The sequence below is a fragment of the Paroedura picta genome, chromosome 4 (genome assembly GCF_049243985.1).
Source record: "Paroedura picta isolate Pp20150507F chromosome 4, Ppicta_v3.0, whole genome shotgun sequence".
NCBI lineage: Eukaryota > Metazoa > Chordata > Lepidosauria > Squamata > Gekkonidae > Paroedura > Paroedura picta.
Window position 1 is genome coordinate 100,084,035 of NC_135372.1, and position 12,313 is coordinate 100,096,347.

At 44.4% G+C, this 12,313-nt stretch overlaps 1 protein-coding gene and 1 long non-coding RNA gene across 6 annotated transcripts in view; one reads left to right on the forward strand and one right to left on the reverse strand.

The window, feature by feature from the left end:
- Nucleotides 1-12,313, forward strand: part of LOC143836011 (uncharacterized) — a 177,806-nt gene that overhangs the window by 101,594 nt on the left and 63,899 nt on the right. Inside the window, exon 1 of one of the 5 annotated variants that reach the window (XR_013230453.1) lies at nt 5,994-6,517. The exons of the other annotated variants lie outside the window; for them this stretch is intronic. This is a non-coding gene — a long non-coding RNA (uncharacterized LOC143836011). Of the gene's footprint in view, nt 1-5,993; nt 6,518-12,313 lie in introns of those variants that run through there. 5 annotated transcript variants of the gene reach the window in all.
- LRRN2 (leucine rich repeat neuronal 2) overlaps nt 1-12,313 on the reverse strand; it is a 178,512-nt gene that overhangs the window by 51,416 nt on the left and 114,783 nt on the right. The window lies entirely within an intron of this gene.

The window sequence follows — 12,313 nt, forward strand, 5'->3', positions numbered from 1 at the left end:
AGCAAGGGAGCTTTCACAGGGCAGGCTCTCCCTCCATTTCCCTGTCTCATCCCCCAGCAGCAGCCCCCCCCCATTTTGTACCACCAGGGGCTTTGTAGAGGTGTTTTTGGGGCAACTGAATAGTGTTATCACTGTAATATTATAAGAATTATCTGACAGGTTCTCTGAATTCCCAGCTTTCACTTTATTGGGTTTTTTTTAAAGTTGACTTCCACCTGTTTCATCACAGCAGAGATATGATGCATATATCTCTTCAGCAAAACAACCTATAGACTTAAAAAAATGTAAGCTGGGAGTTTAGAGAACCTGATAAACCCACTGTTATAATAATACAATGATATCCAGCTGCTGATTGAAAAAAGACCCAGCCCCCTGGTAAACGGGAGAGAAGTGGCCAGGGACAATGACTCCCAGGGTGGAAGAGGCCAGGAAGATCTAGATTTCCCTTTCCATATGGGTGTCACATAGGATTATCTCCAGGAGCTTTACAGGGGATGGGGTTAGCTGTTGCATGTTATTGTGTGATACTGCAATGACACAGTCGGTGGTGTAACTGGAAGTGACATTATGTGACCCCCCTCAATGCTCTATCTCCCAAATCTCTGGGGTTTTACACTTGCACTCACATTTTTTTTCCTGCTCCTGCACCAAGAAGAAGCAGGAAACCAGAGACTGGGGGTAAAAGGTATCCTGCTATAGCAGGTGATCTGGTGATCCCAGTGGACCCTGGCTTTGCTGCAGTGTTCCTCAAAACATTTCAAAAAAGCAGATTTGAGAAAGATCTTGGGAAAACCTTGGGAGGTACATGGAAGCATTACAGTGCTGTAGGGAAGAGAGAAAACAGCATCCAAGTCAGGGCAAACAACCTGTGTGTAAGTGATCTGAACTGAGCCTTAATCTAACAATCCAGTCCTATATTGCATTCAGTAGAGCTGACTGCCACATAAGCATAAGATTAGTTACTTAGAAGAAAGGCACATAAAATCCTTTGCATATTTACTTGGATTTTACTTCTGGGTTAATATGCATAGGACTGGGTGGCAAGTTAGTGAAATATCTATTGCAATATAATTTATTTTAAGGAAGCTTTCTAAATGACCTTATGCCAATAAAGGTACTCTGACTCTGACCTAAACAGCTACCACCTGTTAGTTCATGTAGGTAGTGGCTGCTTTAGGGTGTATTGGAGAAATGGATTATCTAGATCAATTGCAATCTGGATTCAGGTCTGGCTTTGGGGTGGAAATGGTCCTTTGCCAGGAGAGAGATAGAGGGTGTGTACCCCTGTTGATTTCCTCAGACCTTCAGGGAGTTTTCAGTACCATCAACTATGATATCCTTCTGGAGAGGCTGGCTGGTCTGGGTGAAGGGTACACCCTGTTTCAATGGATCCATTCTTATTTGTTCTAGGGAATTGCTTCTTAGTAACATGGCATTTATGCTGAAGTGTCCTGCATGATTCCATCTTGTTTCCCATGCTGCTCAACATCTACACGAAACTGCTGGGAGCAATCATTAGGGTGTTTGAAATAATGTGCTTCAGCTAATATGGCCATTCCTTAAAAAGCATGACCTGGGTGGAAATCCATGTCCTGATTACATTGGCTGCCTTTGAAAACTAACCAGAAACTGCAGCTCATCCAACGTGAAGCAGCCAAACTATTTTCCTTCTCAGCTCTCTTAGCCTCACCTACCTCACAGTCTCTGTTGTGGAGGGGAAGAAGATTGTAAATTGGAGATTGTAGACTGCCTCGAGTCCCCGTAAGGCAGAGAAAAGCAGGTTATAAAACCCTTCTCTTCTTTTTCTTCCCCACAGTCAAGGTATTGCTAGGCTATACAATCAGTGAAGCCTGATCTCCCTTTCCAAAAATGGTAACCAAATCTCTTACAGCAGTACAGGCCTGTCTAATCTGTATGCTTTGTCACAGATGCAGCCCATCCACTGGGTTAGCACCATGGCAACACCATGGTCTTTAAACACCGGAATTTGTGCTGTGATTGCAAACAGCATTAGGCAATTTAATTAAGAAACTGGCAACAGAAAAACTTTGTCACTTGGAGCTATTTTATTAAATTCCTCTGTATTGTAAAGCCTGTGGTTTATTTTGGAAAAAAGAAGAGCAGATTGGAGATACCTTTTTCTCATGTATTGCAAGTGGGCCAAAACAAGAAGGGGAGGGCAGGGGATTGGGAGGAACCTACTCAGCAGTCAGTAGAAATGCTATCACAATACTCCCTTTGGTCCTGTTTCTATTAATCTGTTTCAGGGTTTAAAAGAAGGAAAAGGAGAAGAGTTGGTTCTTATATGCCGCTTTTCTCTATTCGAAAGAGTCTCAAAGCGGCTTACATTTGCCTTCCTTTCCCTCTCCCCACAACAGGCACCCTGTGAGGTAGGTGAGGCTGAGGGAGCCCTGATATCACTGCTCTGTCAGAACAGCCTTATCAGTGCTGTGGTGAGCCCAAGGTCACCCAGCTGGCTGCATGTGGAAGAGGAGCGTGGAATCAAACCTGGCTCACCAGATTAGAAGTCCATGTTCCTAACCACTACACCAAGCTGGCTAGCTGTTCTTTTTTTTTTTCCTTTTTACAAAAGAATAATATAGTCAGATCATCAAAACATATGGGGGATAATCAAAGCATGAAAGAGTTTTACTACTACGTATACATGTTGACTGTATCTTTTGCTCAGAACTTCCACACCTCCATAGGCTCCAGGCTGGACAGAAGACATGGTCAACGTGTAGAGACTTGGTGCAAAGGCATTCAGTGTGGTCATGCACATTCATCCTCTGTGCATTGGTGATCTCCATAGCATAGTCATCTGCACAGGAATATAATGTCCTTCATTGCAGCCTCTACCAAATACAATTTGGAAATGTCCAGCTTCAATTTTTTACCTCATATACATGGGCATTAATAAAACTGATGATAATATATCAGTGTTTGATCATTCTTGTCAGGAATATATAAAAAATAAAATACCACAGCCATTACTGTGGCTAACATGGCATGCACAAAAGGGTATTATGCTATGAGTAGTAAAGGGAAAGTTAAAGTCAATACCTCTGTTGGCTAGGTTAGGAGAGATAGTGGGAGTAGAGGCTGAGGAGGGGAGGGATTTCAATGGGATCTACCTCCCAAAATGGCCATTTTCTCCAGGAGTACTGATCTCTGTCACCTGGAGATCAGTTGTAATAGTGAAAGGATCTCCAGCTACCACCTGGAGGTTGGCAACTGAATCATAGAAACATAATGCAGTCAACAAGAATAGTGTAAGATGCTTCTGATGTTCACAGTTTTATTGAAATTTATATTTTCAACATTGTATACAGTTGAACATTTTCTGTTTTCTGGTACTTGTTGCTAGTAAATCATTGTGACATTAGGTCACAAGCCCTTGCAGAGCTGCCATTTTTACCTGCTCTATGGCAAGACCTGTTAGCACACACAAATACAAAGTAAAGGCACCTGCTAAGAAGCAACAGAACTGCTTTTTATGTACCCCGCTTTTTACAATCCAAAGGAGTTTCCAAGCACCTTACAATTACCTAACCTTCCTCTCCCCACAACAGATACTCTGTGAAGTAGGTGAGGCTAAGAGAGGTCTGAGAGAACCATGACTGGCCCAAGGTTAACCAGCTGGCTGCATGTGGAGGAGTGGGGAATCAACCTCGGTTCTTCTTCAATTTAGAGGCCGCTGCTCTTAACCACTACACCAAGCTGGCTTTCAAGGGCACCACCGGCTTCTGCACCACACACAGTTTAGGAAGTCATTCTGGTCCTTGGAGCCTAAAACTCAGCTAGTTCCAGCACTTTCTTCCCATTGCATTCTCTCCTGCTGCTGTCTCCTGAAAGAGGGAGCAAGAAAGCAGAGGAGCAGGAGAAGACTGGATAACTGAAATAGATTCCAGAGTGACTGTATCTGTGACTCTGATAGTGTTGAAAGTACAGATCCTGAGCAGATCAAAGGGTAACAAATTTATTTATTTATCTTAGGTTTATAGGATGCCCCTCTCCAAGTGGTCTCGGAGCAGCTTGCAAGTAAGCCTGAGCAGGTCCCATTTTATTCACTGGGACTTATCCCCAGTTTTCTGTTTTATTGCAAGTGAGCTTCAGAGCTCCATAGTATGCATTTTAATAGGAATTACAACTGCTTTTCTTCCTCATGAACATTTTCCCCATGTGTGTACTGATATCTGCTGACTGAGAGGTCATTTCCTGCATCGGATGAAACAGATTCTAATTGTGAAAGCTTGAATTACAATATGTGTTTTCTTTTAATTGTGGCACAAGATTCATCTTGTGGTTTTACCACAACTGGATAACTTGGCCACCCTTCAAGAATTTGTCTTTTCCGGTCACTTATTTTGTGCAAAGATCTCACTAAGCGTTAGCCTAAGAGTTTGTTTTCAGCATGGGCTGAGTTCTGGAAGAAAAAGACTTCTGGCCATGCATAGGATGCCATCCACTCAGCATTAAAAAACTGCATTCCTTTCTTCCTACACATTTTAATAATTCAGAACCATACTTAAAGATGCAAAGAAAGCTGTGGGATCATATTTTTAAATCCCTCTGTAAAATGAGGAGAGGAAAACTACATGCCCTGTACCTTTTATAAGATTAAAGTAAGAGGCTTGATGGAATCCATCCGCAGGGATTAGAGGCAACAGACACCCTATAAAGTTAACCCTGGCATTTAAACACATACATTTCCTGAACATGGAGGTCCTAGGTTGGAAAGGGGTGAGGAATGGCACACAGAAAAAGAAATTGAGAGAGAAATGGATGCATGCCAGACTGGTTGATGAACTTCAAACAACTCATGCAAGGAAATGTTTTCCTCAGTCTCATTGTTTAAAAAGTTTGCAGCTGGCTGTGATGCCACATGACTTCCTGTCACATGACTGAGATATAGACATCTTGCCATAGGTTTGCAGTTCCATGGGTCCCATATTGCTGACTAGGGATTAAACATGAGTTCCAAGCCTGCAAACACTGAAGAATGTTGTTCTAATACTGTGTAGTATCTTACAGATCACTGTTTTATAAACGAGTCACTCCCTTGTGCTTCTGTTGAAAGATCTCATTAAATAAACAATTCACTGTCATCCAGATGAGCTCCAAAGTATTATTTTTAGGGGAATGACCCGTTGCTCAATATTTCCAAGTGAAGTAAATGCGCCTGTGATTCCGCTGCCTCCCCCTCACTGGCTGGGATTTTTCCTTAAAAATCTTAGCCAGTTGTGTGTGTGTGTGTGGGGGGGGGAATCACAGGCCATTTAGTTCACTTGGAAATACGGAGCAATGCAACATCTGTACACCGCCCGTGGCGCCATGGGCGCCATCTGTACACTGCCCGTGGTGCCATGGGCGCCACGGACTAAATAAAACAGTAAGCCCTCCTGGGGCGGGCTGTGTCCGGGATGAGGAAGGCTCCGGATTGGACCCTTCCTCATGACAGACAATCGGAGGGACCAATCGGCAGGTGCAAAGCGCCTGCCGATTGGTCCCTCTGATTCCCAGCCGCAGCAACTGCGAGCCGCGCACAGCGCGGCTCGCAGTTGCTCCCGGCCTGACGCGGCGAGAGGCGCGAAGTGCCTCTTGCCGCATCAGGCCGCTGCCCGAGGGAACCCCCGGCAGTCGCGCGGAGCTGCTGGGTCCTGACGCACTGTTGCTGCTCAGCGGCTTGCTGAGACCTGACCCCGCGGCCCTTCCGTAGGAGAGGAAACTGCCCCAAGAAGGGTCCTTCACCATGGAGGCGGAAAACTCCCCGCGGGAAGCAAAGCTGCGCGATCGGCGTCAGCCGATAATCTTACAATATTCCTGCGCAAGCTTCTGGAACTTCCCCTGCAGCTCGCCGGCTGCCCGCATGGTCACCCACGGCGGATCAGAGCACGCTATCCGAAGAGCGCCCGCCCCAGCTGCTCAACCCGCAGCAAACACGTATTTCCGGGTTCGCCCAGAGCTAGCGAACTGGTGTTGGTGCGCAGCCTCATTCTGGGGGGAAATGCCGGGCCGCCATCTTGGATTCCCACCGGGGTCAGACGCTGTGAGAGACAGAGCGGCGAGGATGCCTCACACCGTCGCTTTTCATGTTGTCCGCCTACTTTTCGAATCCGCCGGGCGATGGAAGTTGAAGGGACGCACGTTACTTTCCACGCCTGGAAAGAGGGGGAAGAGGGGATAGGGTGGCGAGGTTGCCGTGGTAACTGCTCGCTTCATAGCCAACGGATCTCCGGCTGTCCGCGGGAGCTTCTAGGCCGCTCCCTGCAAGACGAGGGCAGCTACGGGGCTTTCCGGGGACGCCAAGAGGGGTTGCCTCAGCCCTCAAAGAACGACTACGCTTCCTGCCACGGTGAGCTCCATGTGGCTGCGCTCAGCTCCGGAGGGCAGCAGAGCCTGCACGCGGCGCCTACCCCCAGAATATGGAGCGCCTGAATTAGAGGCGCCTTAGCTGATGAATCGCTGGAGGTTTCGTCTGCCTAGCCGATCAATTCGCTTACTCAAGCATCCCCGGGTAAGCAATTCCATTAGTAAAGCATTCCCCTCCAGGAAAAGGCTAGCGCCCATTGTATTCCCACATACAATGGGCTTTGCCTCTAGTTTTGAAGATAATTCCTTTAAGATCGTAATACTGCATTGCATATTGTAAACTGATAAAAGACCCCATTGCGTTAATTAGCAGGATACTCATTTGAGGGGGAGGAAACATAGAAAATATTTATTTACTTAGAAGATTTATATCCCACTGTTCAGGCCATCTGTGCCACTGAACTGGCTAACAAGTAAAAATAGACCTGTAAAAATGAGTTTAAAACATAACTAAAATACATACATACAGTCCTGTTCTGGCATGAGTGCTACTATATTTCTAATCAAATTCATTTTGCCATAGTCAACATGTTCTGCTTTTCAGCTGTCCTGCCATGGGCTAAGCCAGCCATGTGCATGTCAATCCCCCATAATGAAGTTAGCACAATTTCACTTTGGATACCAGTTCACAACTGTGGCTTCTAGCTTTGATTGGTGCAGACTGCCCAAGGCTAAAAGAGTCATGTATCTGATCTCCATGGAACTTGTTTCGAAATGGGTATGCTCAAGGCTATATAGCCTTGGATATAGCAACTGCTTGTCATCTGAGTCTTGTCTTTTCCCCCTTCTAATCACTTAAAACTGAAGACTGGATTCAACTGGCTGTTATGGCTATATGAAGAATGAACCTACAGTCAAATAGATTTAACCATATTAAAGGATGGGTGGGGTGTCTGGCAATATTTCATTAATGAGTGGGCCACATCACTGTGACAATACTGACCTTTCCCTCATACTAACACAGCAATCATTTTGGGTTTGATTGAAGGTGAAAATATTATATATTTCTGCCCCCACTGCTGGGCATAATTGTAGATGATACAGTTGATTGAAGCCCTTTAACTCTCTCTTTGTCTTGACATGACTACAATGTAGTGCGTCATATTTTAAGATGCTAGAGAGGGATTTGAACTAGGTCTTCTACCAGTTTTAAAGTTTGTAACACAGGTCCATTTGTAACTCAAGTCTAAAAGTCAGGTATGATCTGGAACATACAGCTCAGGACCAGATGGACTTCAATCTGCATTCTGTTTTCAGGCATTTCATTGCATGATAACTCAGATTCTATGAACCCTTGACTTTTAGACGTCCACTTTTGTCTGGACAGCTTGTTTGATCATGGACAGGCCAGGCCTAAGGCCCTGCCTATTAACTTCTAGGAAACTTGACCTTACCTGCTTTTAACAGTGCTTCTGGCCCTTGAATTATGATGTGACATCTCAGGCTGATTGTGACTTTGTGTTCTTGCCTGTGGCACCCTTGCCTGTGATCCAATGATCTAGAACAGTGGTCCCCAACCTTTTTATCACTGGGGCCACTGTAAAAAGTTTTACTCAGTAAAATTGTCGATACATTTTTTTGACAATTTTACTGAGGCCCAGGTGGGGGGTAGTCTTTTGCTGAGGGACACTGCCGCCTGAGCCCCTGCTCTGCTTGCTTTCCTGCCAGCGCCCCTGACTTTTTGCCGCCCACTTGAGGGTGCTGCCAGCAGCAGCTGCGCAGTGCCAGGCTGAGGGGGAGCCCCAGCCATGGCGGCCGTCGGAGAGCACCAAAGGTGAGCTGGCAGCAGAGTGGCAGGGCAGTCCCCGAGGCAGCAGCTGGGGAGGAGGACGAGGAGGAGTCCCCAGTCCTCAGTCCCAACTGATCCATGGGTTGGGGACAGCTGTGCGAAGACCATGATCTCCTCCAGTGGAACAATCTTGCCAGCTTGGAGTGGGCGTAAAGCTCTGTGTTCAAATTGGAACTCACTGAGTGCCTATGGAAAGTAATTCTCTTTTAGTTTATTTTATCTTACAAGATGAACTTGGAAGTTTTTAAGCAGAGGCTAGATAACCATCTGACAGAAATGCTAATTCTGTGAATTTAGGCAGATTGTAAATGGCTGGACAGAAGGAATTGTGCAGGTGTTTGACTCTTGTGGCCATTTCCTGCATTCTGCTGGAGATTGGACTAGATGACCCTGGAGGTCCCTTCCAATTCTATGATTCTATTATTCTAACAATTCCTGGGCAGAAATGTATGGAAGAAGAAACTTCGTCAGCCTGGTCCCAAGCCATGGTTAAAAACAACCACTTGAATTGGGCCAAGGAGCTGTTTGAAAGCCTGGTGTAATTGTTGTAATATTGGAGTCACATGATCTTTATAACTAGTCCCAAGCAGCAGTCTAGACACAGTGTTGTGTACTAACTGAGCCTCTTCAAGAGTAATCCCAAGTACAATGCATTGCAACAGTCCAGTCTAGGAGTAATTAAGGCACGGATTGCTGTGACTACATCCAACTGACCAGGATCACATGATCCTGGAAACTGGTTTTGACTAACAGTCTACAGCCTTCAAACACTCTTCATAGGTAGCCCCAAGTATAGTGCATTGCAATAGTCCAGTCTAGATGTGACTAAGGCATGGATCACTCTAGCTAGATCTGACTCAGGAATTGATACAATTGATGTTCCAACGCTGGGCAAATGGCCACAGTAACCACCTGGTTTTCTAAGGTGACCACTATGTCAAGCAGCACTCCTAAGGTGTGAACTTGGCTTTTCAAGGAGACTTTGGCTACCTCATGAGAAGGAAGGACTCCCTGGAGAAGAGCCTAATGCTGGGAGCAATTGAGGGAAAAGAAGAAGGGGATGACAGAGAATGAGGTGGCTGTATGGAGTCACTGAAGCAATAGGTGCAAACTTAAATGGACTCCGGGGAATGGTAGAGGATAGGAAGGCCTGGAGGATCATTGTCCATGGGGTCGCGATGGGTTGGATACGACTTCGCACCTAACAACAACAACAAATTAACCCTATCCAGGATAGGAGAAATCTCAGGACTCTGACCCAGAGAACATCTTGTCAGGTGGCTTATTCACCCTCATCCAATTCACAACGTCAACAGTATCCTTGGAATTAAGTGGAAAGGGAGGGTAGAACTGGGTATCATCCACTTATTGGCTGATGACCTCTTCCAGCAGCTTCACATAAATATTAAATAGCATGGGGCATAAGATCAAACCCTGCAGAACCCCACAGGTCAACAGCCATGGGGCTCCCAGCCCCATTTTTTTAGACTAACCTACCAGAGAGAACTTGATCTATTGTAATACAGTGTGTTCCAGACCCAGCACTGAAAGATGGCTCAGTAAGATACTTTTGTGGATAGTCTCAATGGGAAACTGATAAAGGCACATCTTAGTACTTTGTTTTCCTGGCATTCTTTTCTCAAATGAAACAAAACAAAACTATGCCAAAATACCTGCTGGGTCCAACCTGATTTAAAAGGAAACAGAATAAACAACCTGAAAGCATATATTTACATACTTCTTAGGTTAGTGCCTTATTTGTTAAAACACATCTTGCCAATTTCTTCTTTACTTCTTCAGCGTTTGATGCGTTGTGAAGTTCTTTGTTGGTCTGTGTTTCTTTCTGTAGTGAGGTTGACATCAGATTTTAAAATTTATACCCTGTATGTTTGCTTAGACTGCAACTTTTTTTGTGCCTGCACCCATTTGAGCCTGCCTGTGTCCTGAGATTACCATCTGTCTGCCATCACTATTTTATTATTTATTCATTGCATTTATATACCATCCTTCTTGTGGCTCAAGGTGGTTTACTGAGAACATAATAATAGTATACAATATAGCTAGGTAACTGTATTATCAACAATGAGGCATCAATATTATCCATAATAAAGTAACAGTTGAACATTCTATTAATTACAGGTAATATTTCAATTGAACCCCGTGGTGTAGGCATATCTGAATGGGAGGGGGTTCTAGGGCCAATAGATGTTGTCTCTGGCCTCAATCAAATGACTGGTGAAAGAGCTCCATTTTGCAGGCCCTGGAGGAAGACGGCTAGGAGGTGATATGATAACCATCTCCAAATACTTGAATGTAGTTGTTTTCTGTTGTTTTCTGTTGTTTTCTGTTGCCCCAGAGAGTATGACCAGAACCAATGGGTTGAAATTAATTCAAAAGAATTTTCGGCTAAACATCCAGAAGAGGCTTCCGCGGGAGGAAGCCAAGACCTTAAGCTTGATCCAGGATTCAACTGGTAACCATTGCAGCTGTTGGCATATGGGCTGGATGTATTGGCAGTTATCACTAAGGACAGGGTCTTTTCAATGATGGGAACCCTGAGGTTATATGAGAACTTTCCAGGGGTTATTTGGCTTTTCCCAGAAGTTCAGATGGTCCCTGATGCCATTAGACATCACTAGAGCTCACTTGCTCTAGATGCCTTGTCTCTTTCTCCACAATGGAAATGTTAAATGATCAATTGATTGATGGGCTGACTGTGCCCACTTCTCTGTGCCCACTTCTCTGAAGGGGCATGTTATTGCTTCCAGGGTTCCTTGAAGCCTGAAAAACATTTCAGGTGTTCCTCCATAGTAAAAAGATTGCAAAAGGTTGATCTAGATCAGGGGTAGTCAAACTGCGGCCCTCCAGATGTCCATGGACTACAATTCCCAGAAGCCCCTGCCAGCGAATGCTGGCAGGGGCTTCTGGGGAATGTAGTCCATGGACTACATGGAATGTAGTCCATGTAGTCCATCTAGATCCACAAAGTTCAAATCCCTATTTCCCATATAATGTTAAGCAAGTGGGAGCACACTGGGTGACCATTACAAGCTCTCAGCCAAACCTATCTCTCAAGGTTGTTGCTGTTGGGATAACAGAGAGAAGGAAAAAAGTGATGTGATTTCTCTTTCTAATTAAAGAGAAAAAATGGTATAAAATTTAAAATCTGTGGAATACATTTTCCCTACCTCTTTATCTGGCTTTGGATTTAATGCCAGTTAAAAGCTTTCCTATTTACCCAAATTCTTTGTAAACTGGGGAGTGAGGTCTCTTTCTTTCTTTTTCTGTTTTAGCTACTGTTTACTATGAATGCTCTGAAATTGGTGTGCTGTTATTTTCCCCCTTGGGATTATGTTACTGTTTTTATGGAACTTTATGGGCATTGTTTGAAATTAATTTTTCATATTCAGCTGTTCGGTTTTATTAATTTTATACTGTGGGGATTTTTTAAAACTAATCTGCTATGAGTTTATACAGTGTTTGTGTAGGCTTATGTGATTTTTATATAGTTTTAATTATAAACCACCTCATTCTACAGGACAGTTTGCAATATATGATTTTATCAAGTTAAAGTAAAAACATACGGCGCAAGTTCCTTCCATCCCCCCCTTCCAATCCTATAGAGGAGCAATAATTCAGTATTTGGAAGCTGCAGTTGGTCTCTGGCTCTGCTCATAAGGGCTATGATTCAAGGCTATTGTCATGGTCTGTCCATTGGCCATAACCAACCTGCTTTCCTTGTGTTGTCCCCTAGACTGTGGTAAGCAGGTCATGCACACCCACCATGAAGCCCAGGATTCAAGAAAGCCACTACAAAATATCCCAAATGTAAATCATTATCAAAACCAATATCTTGAATGTGCACATGAACCCTTCTCCATGGACCAGGAGCACTTCTTAGGAATTGACTTGGGCATTTTTTTCCACAGTCATAATGCACTGAAGTGGTCATGAAAACAGGCCATTGGTATATAAGGCAGCTACTTATTTGAAGAAAGAATCCAATATAAGTTGTGTGCTATGTGGTTGCCTTTTTGTTCAAATGACAGAGGACCAGAAGAGTTGCTTTGGACAGCTGTGAGATCAGCTGCCCATGCAATGTATGAGAAAGCACAATCTTTAAAAACAGGAGGCAGCTCAGATTGTTACACA